The sequence below is a fragment of the Hemiscyllium ocellatum genome, chromosome 26, assembly GCF_020745735.1.
Source record: "Hemiscyllium ocellatum isolate sHemOce1 chromosome 26, sHemOce1.pat.X.cur, whole genome shotgun sequence".
In the NCBI taxonomy this organism is placed as follows: domain Eukaryota; kingdom Metazoa; phylum Chordata; class Chondrichthyes; order Orectolobiformes; family Hemiscylliidae; genus Hemiscyllium; species Hemiscyllium ocellatum.
The window spans coordinates 15,661,311-15,675,673 of NC_083426.1; positions in this window are offsets into that span (position 1 = coordinate 15,661,311).

The window sequence follows — 14,363 nt, forward strand, 5'->3', positions numbered from 1 at the left end:
CTTTAACCAGCAACACATTTTCAGCTCTGATCTCCAGCATCTGCAGACCTCACTTTTTACTTATGGGCAGGAACAAAGCAGAGAACAATTAAACTGCATTTATTTCAATGCAAGAGGCCTAACAGGGAACGCAGATGAACTCAGGGCATCATTAGGAACATAGGATTGGGATATCACAGCAAATACAAAAATGTGGCTCAGGGATGGACAGGACTGGCAGCTTAATGTCTCAGGATACAAATGCTACAGGAAGGATAAAAAGGGAGGCAAGAGAGGAGGAGGAGTGCCGTTTTTGATAAAGGATAGCATTACAGCTGTACTTAGGAAGGAAATACATCCAGGGAAGTTATTTGGGTAGAAATAAGAAAGGGGTGATCACCTTACTGGGAGTTTATTATAGACCCCCAATAGTCAGCAGGAAATTGTGAAACAAATTTGTAAGATTTCAGTTATCTGCCAGAATAATAGGGTGGTTATGGTAGCGGATTTTAACTTTCCAAATACAAACTGGGACTGCCATAGTGTTAAGGTTTAGATGGAGAGGAATTTGTTAAGAGTGTACAAGAAAGTTTTCTGACTCAGTATGTGGGTGTACCCACTAGCGAAGGTGCAAAACTTGACCTACTCTTGGGAAATAAGGCAGGGCAGGTGACTGAGGTATCAGGGGGGAGCATTTGGAGCCAGCAACCACAATTCTATTCATTTTAAAATAGTGATGGAAAAGGATTGACCTAATCTAACAGTTGAAGTTCTCAACAGCAAAAAGGGGACATGAGATAACTTTGGCAAATAGTGTTAAGGAGAATCCAAAGGGTTTTTACAAATACATTAAGGACAAAAGGGTAACTAGGGAGTGAATAGAGCCCCTCAAAGATCAGCAAGGTGGCCTTTGTATGGAGCTGCAGGAGATGGGAGTGTTATGAAATGATCATTTTGCATCAGTATTTACTGTGGAGAAGGACATGGAAAATATAGAATGTGGGGAAATAGATGGTGACATCTTGAAAAATGTCCATATTACAGAGGAGGCTTGAAACACATAAAGGTGGATAAGTCCCCAGGACCTGATCAGGTGTAACCTAGAACTCTGTGGGAAGCTAGGGAAGTGATTGCTGGGCACCTTGCTGAGATATTTGTATTATCGATAGTCACAGGTGAGGTGCCAAAAGACAGGAGTTGGCTAACGTGGTACCATTATTTAAGAAAGATGGTAAGGACAAGCCAGGGAATTATATACTCAGTCCCAACCCTCGAACTCAGCATCACCTTCCTAACCTGCAATCTTCTTCCTGGTCTCTCCGCCCAACCCCCACTCTGGCCTATCACCCTCACCTTAACCTCCTTCCACCTATTGCATTTCCAACGCCCCTCCCCCAAGTCCCTCCTCCCTACCTTTTATCTTAGCCTGCTTGGCACACTTTCCTCATTCCTGAAGAAGGGCTCATGCCCGAAATGTCGATTCTCCTGCTCCTTGGATGCTGCCTGACCTGCTGTGCCTTTCCAGCAACACATTTTCAGCTTTGAAATGCCCATCAGCCATGATTGAATGGCGGAGTGGACTCGATGGGCTGAATGGCCTTACTCCACTCCTATGTCTCATGGTCTTACGGTCTTAAAGTGGAGTCGCAGGTCGATAGGATAGTGAAGAAGGCATTTGGTCTGCTTTCCATTGATGGTTCAGAGCATTTAGTGTAGGTCATGTTGCGGCTGTGCAGGATGTTGGTTAGGCCATTTTTGGAATATTCTGGTCTTCTTCCTATCGGAAGGATATTGTGAAACTTGAAAGGGTTCAGAAAGAATTACAAGAACATTGCCAGGGTTGAAGTATTTGAGCTATAGGGAGAGGCTGAACAGGCTGTATCTGTTTTTCCTGGAGCATTGGAGGCTGAGGGGTGACCTTACAGAGGTTTATAAAATCATGAGGGGCATGGATAGGATAAATAGACAAAGTCTTTTTCCTGTGGTGCAGGGGGCCAGAACTAGAGGTCATGGTTTAGGGGGAGAGGAGAAAGATATAAAAGTGACCTCAGGGGCAACGTTTTCACACAGAGGGTGGTGCGTGTAGGGAATGAGCTGCCAGAGGAAGTGGTGGAGGCTGGTTCACTTGCAACATTTAAAAGGCATTTGGATGGGTATATGAATAGGAAGGGTTTGGAGTGATATGGGCCAAGTAATGATAAACGGGATGAGATTAGGTTAAGATATCTGCTCGGCATGGATGAGTTGGACCGAAGGATCTGTTTCCATGCTGTACATCTCTATGACTCTATTATTGCATCACATGGGTTATTACAACAATTCACAGTGGTTTAATTCCAGATTTTCACGGATTCAAATTTCACCATCTGCTATGGTGGGACTCAAACCCATGTTCCTAAAGCAATTGCCTTGGTTTCTGGATTGCAAGTCCCATGACAATATCACTACACCACTACCTCTCCACATCCAAGTCCCTCGGAATATCAGAGGTCCATATACATTACAATGCTTTCCATTACCTTAATTTCAGAATTAACTTCTGGAACTTTTAGTTAATGCAAAGAACTTTTTTGCAAACTGCTAAATTTAACAAGCACTTTCTATGAACACTACCACCAGCTCCTCGAGGATACTAGATTCTAATTTCCCTCCAATACGTTTCTTTTCTTTCGTAAAGATGCTGGTTCATGTTGGGATAGAGTTCCCCCATTGTTAGTCACTTGCAACACCTTGCCCGAATGCCAATCATAAGTATAGGTAGCCTTAAAGCATGTGGTTGTAAAATGAATCAAAGCCAAATGCAAAACTATTTTCACTCAAAGATCTTTCACACACATCGTAATCAGTTTCAGCAATCTTATTATATGTATTAGAAATGGATGTCCTCCAGCAAAACCAATTAGAGATATAAATTATATGGATTATGACATTGCAATGATTTGTTGATTGCAAGGATTGCAGTGTTTCAATATGTGACTCAACACCATCTTTTAATGGCAATTCAAGAAGGACAACAAATTCTGGATTAGCCAGTGATACCCACATTGTGTACAATAACTTTCCAAAAATCAGGTGACCAGATGAGTAATGGTGCTCTTTTCTTTGCTGTCAGATAGATTAGGTTTGGACATCTGGTTGGCATGAACCGAAGAGTCTGTTTCCATGCTGTGCATCTCTATGACTCTCTGACTCTATGTGTGTTTGTGAACGTAGGAGTGTGTTTGTTTGTGGGAATGGCAGTGATGCGCCTGTTTGTGGGAGTGTGTGTGTGTGTGGGGTGTGTGTGGGAGTGGGTGTGACATGCGTGTAGATGAGGTGGATATGCTTGTGTGTGTGTGTACATGTGTGGGTGTGACGTACCTTTGTGTATGTATATGCGTGGGTGAAGTGGATATGTTTATATCTGTGTGTGTGTGGGTGAGGAAGCAGAGATTGTAATTGAGCATCGTAGCAAGCAACATCTTTAGTTGCAGTGTGGGCTGATTATCAAAAATATAAACAATTTTATAAAGCTCATGTTTACTGTTTAGTAGAAGAGAGACTTGTGGACGTAAAGCTAACTTCACTTAACCTTTTACCATGAACACTGTTGAGTATGGAGAACAATAAATACCAGAAAATTGGGTGAGAATGAGAATACCCAGTTAATTGACTCTCTTCCACAAATTTAGTGTGGAAATGCAATCTTCATGAATAAGCAAATAAGGTAAACCTGCCTCAAAATTCACTGGACCACCTGTATATAAGAAAGTGCCGTCAGGTATTTTTCATGAACCTGGAGAGCTTGTGAGACCCAATTCATAAACTTCTGGGAGGAAATTATGTGGATGGTAATAATTTTAATAATGAAATAAGTTTGAGGAAAGCCAACGTGTTGGAATGTGGTACTAGCCATGGGTACCCGCATGGGCCCCAGCTATGCCTGTCTCTTCGTAGGATATGTGGAACAGTCCATCTTCCGCAACTACACTGGCACCACCCCCCACCTTTTCCTCCGCTACATCGATGACTGTATCGGCGCTGCCTCGTGCTCCCACGAGGAGGTTGAACAGTTCATCAACTTTACCAACACCTTCCATCCCGACCTCAAATTCACCTGGACTGTCTCAGACTCCTCCCTCCCCTTCCTAGACCTTTCCATTTCTCTCTCGGGAGACCGACTCAACACAGACATCTACTATAAACCGACTGACTCCCACAGCTACCTGAACTACACCTCCTCCCACCCTGCCCCCTGTAAAAACTCCATCCCATATTCCCAATTCCTTCGTCTCCGCCGCATCTGCTCCCAGGAGGACCAGTTCCAATACCGTACAGCCCAGATGGCCTCCTTCTTCAAGGACCGCAGATTCCCCCCAGACGTGATCGACGATGCCCTCCACGCATCTCCTCCACTTCCCACTCCTCCGCCCTTGAGCCCCGCTCCTCCAACCGCCACCAAGACAGAACCCCACTGGTTCTCACCTACCACCCCACCAACCTCCGCATACAGCGTATCATCCGCCGTCATTTCCGCCACCTCCAAACGGACCCCACCACCAGGGATATATTTCCCTCCCCTCCCCTATCAGCGTTCCGCAAAGACCACTCCCTTCGTGACTCCCTCGTCAGGTCCTCATCCCCCACCAACCCAACCTTAACTCCCGGCACCTTCCCCTGCAACCGCAGGAAATGTAAAACTTGCGCCCACACCTCCTCCCTCACTTCCCTCCAAGGCCCCAAGGGATCCTTCCATATCCGCCACATGTTCACCTGCACCTCCACACACATCATCTATTGCATCCGCTGCACCCGATGTGGCCTCCTCTATATTGGGAAGACGGGCCGCCTACTTGCGGAATGCTTCAGAGAACACCTCTGGGACACCTGGACCAACCAACCCAACCACCCCGTGGCTCAACACTTTAACTCTCCCTCCCACTCCAGTGAGGACATGCAGGTCCTTGGACTCCTCCATCGGCAGAACATAACAACACGACGGCTGGAGGAGGAGCACCTCATCTTCCGCCTGGGAACCCTCCAACCACAAGGAATGAACTCAGATTTCTCCAGTTTCCTCATTTCCCCTCTCCCCACTTTGTCTCAGTCGGTTCCTTCAACTCAGAACCGCCCTCCTAACCTGCAATCTTCTTCCTGACCTCTCCGCCCCCACCCCACTCCAACCTATCACCCTCACCTTGACCTCCTTCCACCTATCACATCTCCATCGCCCCTCCCCCAAGTCCCTCCTCCCTACCTTTTATCTTAGCCTACCTGGCACATTCTCCTCATTCCTGATGAAGGGCTCTGGCCCGAAACGTCGAATTTCCTGTTCCTTGGATGCTGCCTAACCTGCTGTGCTTTAACCAGCAACACATTTTCAGCTCTAGTCTTCTGTCCGCCTATACCACTGTGAGTTTTATCCCCATCTTATATTGCAAAGGTTAATGGATGTGTTTCCACATTGTGGGTATTGGACCTTGGGAGCCACTATATGGTGATGTCATGGAAGTGTTTCCCACATGGCTTAAATAGCACAACATGGGAGGAATGAACTAGAGTTGAATTTGTTCTGGAGAGAGAATCAACTGAGGATAATCGTCTCTTAATAATCTAACGTAAGATTTAACCAGGTACTTCTCAGATTGTTATACACAGGTGTGTATAGTCGAAAAGTGTGGTGCTGGAAAAACCCAGCAGGTCAGGCAGCAGCCAAGCAGCAGGAGTGTTGACGTTTTGCGCATAAGCCCCTCATCATCAATATTCCTGATGAAGGGCTTATGCCCAAAACATCGATTTTCCTGCTCCTCGGATGCTGCCTGACCTGCTGTACTTTCCCTGAGCCATGTTTTGACTCTAATTCTCCAGCATCAGCAGTCCTCACTTTCCCCACAGTTGTATATAGTGTCAACATACAATAGAGTTCTACAAACGTTGAAGTTTGAAGCGAAGTTTTGACTTTGCATTCTCCTTGAGCAGTCTAGTTTTGAATCCAAAGTAAGTGTGGCCCAATACAAAAAAAGGTGAAAGACACATCATGACCATGTTAATGGATGGCCTATAAGGTGGCAAATAGTGAGGAGGATAACCTTAGATTACAGGAGTATATAGATGGGCTGGTCAGATGGTCTGATTACTGGGAAATAGAATTCAATCTGGATATATGTGAGGTGATACACTTGGGCAGGACAAACAAGGCAAGGGACTACATGATGAACAATAGAACCTTGCTGAATATGGAGGATCAGAGAAACCTTGATATGCATGTTCACTGGTCTGTTAAGATACCAGGATGGGTGGATAAAGTGGTTGAGAAGGCATATAGGTTCTTGCCTTTATTAGCTGTGGCATAGACTTTAAGAGCAGGCAGGTTATGTTGGAACTGTATAAAGTGTTGGTTAGGTTATAGCTAGAGTATTGTCTGCAGATCTACGTTATAGGACGGATGTGATATCACTGGAGAGGGAGCAGAGGGGATTTACCAGGATATTGCGTAGACTCAAGAATTTTAGTTATGATGAGAGATTAGAGACAAAAAGATTGCAGATGTTAGAATCCAAAGTAGACATGCAGGCGGCTGGAAGGACACAGCAAGCCAGCCAGCATCAGGAAGTGGAAAAGTTGACGTTTCAGGTATAAGAAGGGTTATACCCAAAACATTGATTTCTCCACCTCCTGATGCTGCCTGGCTTGCTGTGTTCTTCCAGCCTGCTGCATGATGAGAGATTGGGCAGTCAGGGGTTGTTTTCCTTGGAGCAGTGCAGACTGAGCGGCAACATAACTGAGGTAAATAAAATCATGGGGGGCATTGATGGGGTAGACAGGCAGAGGATTTTCCCCTTGATGGAGGGACCAAGACTAGAGGCACAGATTTAAGGTAAGGGTTTGGATGTTTGGAGGGGACGTGAGGAAAGATATTTTCACCCTGAGCATGGTGAGAATCTGGAACTCACAGCAAGTAAGGGTAGTAGAGGCAGAAACCCTTGTCACATTTAAGAAGTATTTAGACTTGCACTTGTGCTGCCAATGCATACAAGGCTATGGGCCAAGTGCTGGAAAATGGGATTAGAATAGGTCGGTGGTTGTTTTTGACTAGCACAGACTTGATGGGTCGATGGTCCTTTGTAAACCTCTAGGACTCTATGAAAAGTGCAGGCAGAATTACACAAGGAAGATGTAAGTGGCAATTTACATACATATTAAGGTCAATTCCCAGGCAAAAAGCCGAAGAATGAAGGAAACAATCCCTCAAAAGGAGCCAGTCTTCTAGGTGTGTCTGTGGGAGTTTCTAAGTGAGGAGGTGTGGGACCTTCTGCATGGAACAGGAGGAAGCATGCTAGCAAGATGGCACTGACACAGGAGGATTGCCAGCACACCTTTTGCAACATTTCTCCAGGTCCCTGCTTGGCAGAGAACCAAATCAAGCAGTGCCCACAGCAAGCGAGTTTTGGCGTTTACATCCAGCACACTCTGGCTACATTGTATAGTCTTATTGACCTACACCCACCCATTACCTTTTCTTGGTAGCAATCACAGGTTTTCCCATCATTGTGAAGTTTGATAATTTTTTAACATAACAAATCAAAATCAGATGGATACATATTGGATGCATTTTGTTCAACTTAGACTAAGGAAGAGGTTGAGGAAGGTCTGCCTCTTAAAAAAAAGATGATAGTGGGTGAAATAACTCCACAGAGAGAGGCTGGTGTCCCATCACCAAGCCACCCTTTATTACACACGGAGAGTCCTTGACACAGGTCCAGCTCTTTCACAGCCAGCTTTCAGAGTGCCAGGATGTCTGACACTCTTGCTGAAAATGTGTTGCTGGAAAAGCCCTTCTGGGCTTATGCCCAAAACATCGATTCTCCTGTTCCTTGGATGCTGCCTGACCTGCTGTGCTTTTCCAGCAACACATTTTCAGCTCTGATCCCCAGCATCTGCAGACCTCACTTTCTCCTGTCTGACACTCTTGTTCATTTTTCTAGAACCTGTGACACAGCTGTTTAATCTTTTTTCTCTTTTTTTGGGCGTATTTTTTCCCCAGCATCCATGTGTGTGTGTCAGTGCGAGACACAGTGGAAGACGCAAGGTGCACAAATCTTTATTCAATTTCCACCAGATTAACAACCCCAATCAGGGAACTCATATTCTATGAGGTCCACCTGGCTGACCTCATTACAATCACAACAGTGGACTCCACATTAGGCCAGGGACTACTTTGAGAACACCTTGGCTGAAGTTAGGTAATTGAGCAGATTAGCTATTGAAACTAGAGTTCTCTTGGTCTGCAAAGTTCATTTCTATATAAGGTAGTACTGAGTCACTGAACTTTTGTAATAAACAGTATCTCTGGAATCAACATAGTTAGTTGCTTAATTGAAATGCGGAAAATTCAGAGGCAAATCAGTGGGTAAAAACATTTTTTTAAAAAAAGATTATTTTTAGGTAAAGGGAAAACAGAATCATCCTTTCAAATAATGTAAAGCATGTCAACAAATCAAGTGCAAAACACACATGAAGGGCAAAGAATACCACATACATTGCTAAATGTCACAGATGCTTAGTAATTATTGCCTTTCAGGAAGTAGCAGTAGCAATGGGCCCGTGAACCTAGCCACAGAAGAAGCTGGCTGTGTGGTATTTATGAAAATCACGCAATAATGGAACAGAAACAAAAGCTGGAAATTTTAAAAAAGATGGCAAATCATTAGAACTACTCAACAGAGCAGGCAGTATTTGTGGAGAGAGAGAGAGAAAGCTCAGAACTAGAAAATGTTACAGGTTAATAGCTTTCAGACAGAGGACAAAAGGAAGGGGTTTCTGACTGGGGAAAGGGCTGGCAGAGGGAATGGAGTGAAACAAAGGATAGGTGGTCTCTTGTGACATGGGGGAGGTAGTGTCCCCACATCTGCATCAGGAGACCTGCGTTCAAGTCCCACCAGCTCCAGGGGCATGTAATAACATCTCTGAATAGGTTGATTTTATAAAATAACAAAAGGTGGTCCTGAAGACAGGCAGGTGGTAACAGCAGGATAGCAGATGGTGAAAGGAAATGTGACAAAGAGAAGATTGTTGTGGCTTGGAATGAAGAAAGATAGGCATTTCTCAGGGCTTGTGGAAAAACCTGGTAGTCTTGTACCAAAAGAAGGAGCATACCTCAAACATGAATCTGCACCTCCTCCAGAGTGACAACCCTTATACACTAAAGATAATGTCACCATAGTCCCAGAGGACCATTCATTAGAGACAGACAACTGCTGGTGAGTTTGACCTGAGGGTTACCACACTACTGACAAGGGCAAAGTTGAAAAGGTGGGACCTTCATGGTGACCTCAGCACACTCAGCACAACTGAACCTGTGCTGTTGGTGTTGCTCAACTTCACAAACCTGCTAGCCATTCTGCCAACTGAGCTAACCAGATGCCCATGAAACAAGATAAGGGATGGGTCGACTGGAATGGGGAAGTAGGGGAGGCTTTGATTGTTGCTGATAACCATCGAAGGAGTTGGATTGGGTGGGGGGGAGGGGAGTAGTGAATGCTGACAATTATTGCTCCCCCTGTTTGCCAATGGCCACAAGGCAAGAGGACACTCCAAGGCTGTCCCCTACAGACTGTCCTAGAAATAAAGGTCATAATAAGGGACCATCCTTAAAATAAGAGACATTTGGTCACCTCACCCTCCTCTTGTGCAGTCAGGTTCCACTCTCCCACTCAGGAGTAAACAGGAGCAATGGTGAAGATTTAAAATTGTTGAATGAAATATTAAAGTCCAAAGGCTGTAAGTATTGAGTTGAAAGGTAAAGTGCTATAGGAAATAAGAACAGAGTGGTCACTTTGGTCACAGTACAAATCAGATGGTGAATTAAAGTGGTAAGCAATCCTGAGTTCATGAAAAAGTATATTCACAGAATCCCAATGGTGTGGAAGCAGGCCATTCAACCCATTGAGTCCACACCAACCCTCCAAACAGCATCACATCCAGACCTATCCCCCTACCCTGTCCCTGTAACCCATATTTCCCACAGCGAATCTAGTTAGTCTGCATATCCTGGCCATTATAGGCAATTTAGCATTGCTAATCCATCTAACCTCCACATCTTTGGACTATGGGAGAAAACTAGTGCACCTAGAATGAGACAACACAGAGAATGTCAAACTCCACACAGAGCAACTACCTAAGGCTGGAATTGAACCCAGGTAGCCTAGCACTGTAAGGCAGCAGTGTTAGCCATGCCACATGGAACTATTTGGCAAAATGATCACCAATCCAGCATTTTGTCTCCCTGGTGTAGCAGTGGTTGCATCATGTGTAGCATACACAGTTTGCTATGTTTGAAGAAGAATATCTCTGCTCCTACTGACAGGAGTATTTGGCACTCTGGATGGTGGGATGGGATGAAATGAAAGGACAGGTGTTGCATTTCCTGTGTTTACATGGGAAGGTGCCAATGGGAAAGGAAAGAGCATGGGGGTGGGGAGTGGAGGTGCTGAACACAAAGTAGACCAGTGTCTCACAGAAGGATTGGTTCACTTGGAACAGTTCAAGGATATAGGGAAGATGAGATTGATAATGGCATTACAATGGAGGATCCCTGGATGCTGCCTTACCTGCTGTGATTTCCAACATTTTAATTTTTAGTACAAATTCCAGCATCTGCAGTAATTTGCTCTGACCTTATGGCAGAGGATGGTGCTTTAATTTAGAGGCATCTGGGCTGGAAATCATAGGTTTTTGCAAGGGAGGTGTAGGAAGGGCAGCGATTGGGGCAAATATGGTGGATGAAAGGATAAAGGAAAACATTCTGGAAGTTGTACTGTGGAAGGTAACACGAGAAGGTACGGGATGGGGTTTGGGAAAAAGATTGATGAAATGTTCTCTGATGGGGTTGCAGATCAGTGTCATTCAGTTTTGAATGTCAACGACTGAACATATATCTAGAAACAAAAACATAAATTGCTGGAAAAGCTCAACAGGTCTGGCAGCATATGTGGAGAAAAATCATAGAACATGGAACATAGAACAGTACAGCACAGTCCAGGCCTTGTGGCCCTCAATGCTATGCTGACATTTTATCCTAATCTAAGATCAAACTAACCTACATACCTTTCATTTTAGTGTCATCTATGTGCCTATCCAAGAGTCACTTAAATGTCCCTAATATATCTGATTTTATTATCACTGCTGGCAGTGCATTCCATGTACCCACTATTCTCTGTGTAAAGAATTTACCTCTGTCATCTCCCTTAAACCTTCCGCTAATCACCTTAATATTTGCCCCCACCCCCTGCACTTATTGGCCATTTCCACCCTGGGAAAAAGTCTCTGGCTATCCACTCTCTCTATGCCTCTCATCATCTTGTACACCTCTATCAAATTACCTGTCATTCTTCTTCACTCCATTGACAAAAGTCATAGCTTACTCAACCCTTTTTCATGAGACATGCCCTCCAGTTCAGGCAACATCCTGGTAGATCTCCTCTACACCTTCTCTATGGCTTCTACATCCTTCCTATCATGAGTTGACCAGAACTGAACACAGAGATTATATTTCTGAGGAAGGGTCACTTGGCCCAAAATGTTAATCTGGTTTATCTCCACAGATACTGCTAGACCAGCTGAACTTTTTTAGGATTGCTGTTTTTGTTTCTGATTTCTAGCATCCACGTTTTTTCTGATTTTTTTTAGGTTTTATTTACTGTCAGATTTAAAGTTCTCTTCCATTTATTCCCTTTTTGAGTCTTTATTTGAGTTGAATTGATAAATTCACAAAATATAGACAAAAGCTAACTGCCATGATTAAAATGTACAAGTTTCAATTAATAATATAGCAGAGATGACATTAAAATCCAATAAAAATTGACATTAATTCAAAACCACACAGGTATTGCAGTGGTTAATTGTTCCTCCCTCTCAAAAGTCATTAGAAAGCAATGATGAGCTGGATACGTGGGTGTTAATCACTGGTAATAGCTTGTGGGGATGCAGCTATTTAAATTGTGTTTGGTGATCTAAAACCAAGATAAACACCTACAGTGATTGCTCATTCATGTTCCTTGTGGAGTGTTCACAAGTTAATTGCTGTTGCTGGGGTCCTTCCTACATTATTATTGAACTAAGCCAATAGACAGGGTATTGCATGAGGCACATGCTTCATAAACAGCAGGTTTTTGCAGGGTTGTTAAACACCAGGCAAGCAAATGTACTCAATCCAATGTAAACCTGGGCAGAAACTTTACCAGGATATTTACCACTTCTTTAATATTTTTAATTCTCAAAAACATTGACTTCCTGAAAACAATAGTTCGTACATTCTGCAAAATATTATTGTGACTTTGTATTTTGAGCCCTGGAGGCTATCAGACCTTGCCTTGTGCCAACCAGATGAGTTTAGTTGCAACGTAGGTCTGTTGATGTTTTAGAAACTGTTTCTTTTAAATTAGGAGAAACTAAAAGTGCTGTACATACAGAACTTGCACTTGGTATTTTTGGGATATTCAGATCTATTGTGAACTATATCCATGTCCCTAAAGAAACATCCAGTGTGAACTTGCCATTATTAATAACAAATGGATAGTTTGCTATATTGTAAAAGTTGTGAAGTGATATTTAAGGATATTCATGTTGCTACCATCTGTAAAAGTGTAATCTGCCAAATTCATAGGGCCTCTTTTGAAACTTTACCAATGGAATAGCCACATTTTCTTGTAAAATAACACAATATAAATCGTGGATTAGGAGCAAATAGTGTGTATTGGCCATAGGACAATACTATCATGTTACCAATCAAGCCTGGAACTGTCAAGATTTTATTTCTAGCTTAACCTGAGTAAATGTCTTTCTAAAACATTGTCAAAATTTGTCCTGCAGTGAACAAATCACTCTTAAATTTTCTCTTGCGTGACATTCCAACGTTTAAAGGCTGGGAAAGAACTAACAGGAGTGGGAAATTGGGAACGAACTAGAAGACTTGAAGATGTCACTCTGGAAATTCATTCTGTGGTTGAGGGAAAAGGGGGATTTGGAGCTTGCTCTGCTCCATTAATGGGCTGGTGTACAGGCAGTCAGGGATAGTGTGATCTTCTTATCTTGTATTGCTCCAGTTTCCTTTACTCAAAATGATCTCGCCTGTCAGTAAGTTACTCCCACCTAATTCTCTTCTGTCCAGGTCTAGTACACCTCCAATTATAGTCTGACACAATGAAACTGGTCCTCTCATGAAGGAGACAGATTTGAGACACAGAGACATAGTGATGCACAGCATGGAAACACACTCATCAGTCCAACCCATCCATGTCGACCAGATATCCCAACCCAATCTAGTCCCACCTGCCAGTACCCGGCCCATATCCCTCCAAACCCTTCCTATTTATATACCCATCCAGACACCATTTAAATGTTGCAGTTGTACCAGACTCCACCACTTCCTCTGGCAGCTCATTTCACATGTGCACCACCCTCTCCATAAAAAAGTTGCTCTTTGGTTTCTTTTATATCTTTCCCCTCTCACTCTAAACCTATGCCCTCTAGTTCTGGACTTGCCCATCCCAGGGAAAAAACCTTATCAATTTACCCTATCCATGCCCCTCATGATTTTATTTACCTCTATAAGGTCACCCCTCAGCCTCTGATGCTCCAGGGAAAACAGACCCAGCCTATTCAGCCTCTCCTAATAGCTCAAATCCTCCAACCCTGGCAACATCCTTGTAAATCTTTTCTGAACCCTTTCAAGTTTAACAACATCCTTCCGATAGGAAGGAGACCAGAATTACATGCAGTATTCCAAAAGTGGCAAACGCCTTCTTCACTATCCTATCTACCTGTGACTCCACTTTTCAGGAGCTATGAACCTGCACTCCAAGGTCCCTTTGTTCAGCAACACTCCTTAGGACCTTACCATTAAGTGTTTAAGTCCTGCTAAGATTTGTTTGCCCAAAATGCAGCGCCTTGCATTTATCCAAATGAAACTCCATTTGCCACTCCTCAGCCCACCAGCCCATCTGATTAAGATCCCATTGTAATCCGAAGTAGCCTTCTTTGCTGTCCACAACACCTCCAATTTTGGTGTCATCTGCAAACTTACTAACTATACTACCTATGCTCGCATCCAAAACATTGGTATAAATTACGAAAAGTAGTGGACTCAGCACCGATCCTTGTGGCACTCCACTGGTCACAGGTCTCCAGTCTGAAAAACAACCCTCCACCACCCTCTGTCTTTTACCCTTAAGCCAGTTCTGTATCCAAATGGCTAGTTCTCCCTGTATTCCATGTGATCCAACATTGTTAACCAGTCTCCCATGGGGAACCTTGTCGAATGCCTCACTGAAATCGATATAGATCACGTCCACCGCTCTGCCCTCATGAATCCTCTTTGTTACTTTTTCAAAAATTAAATCAAGTTC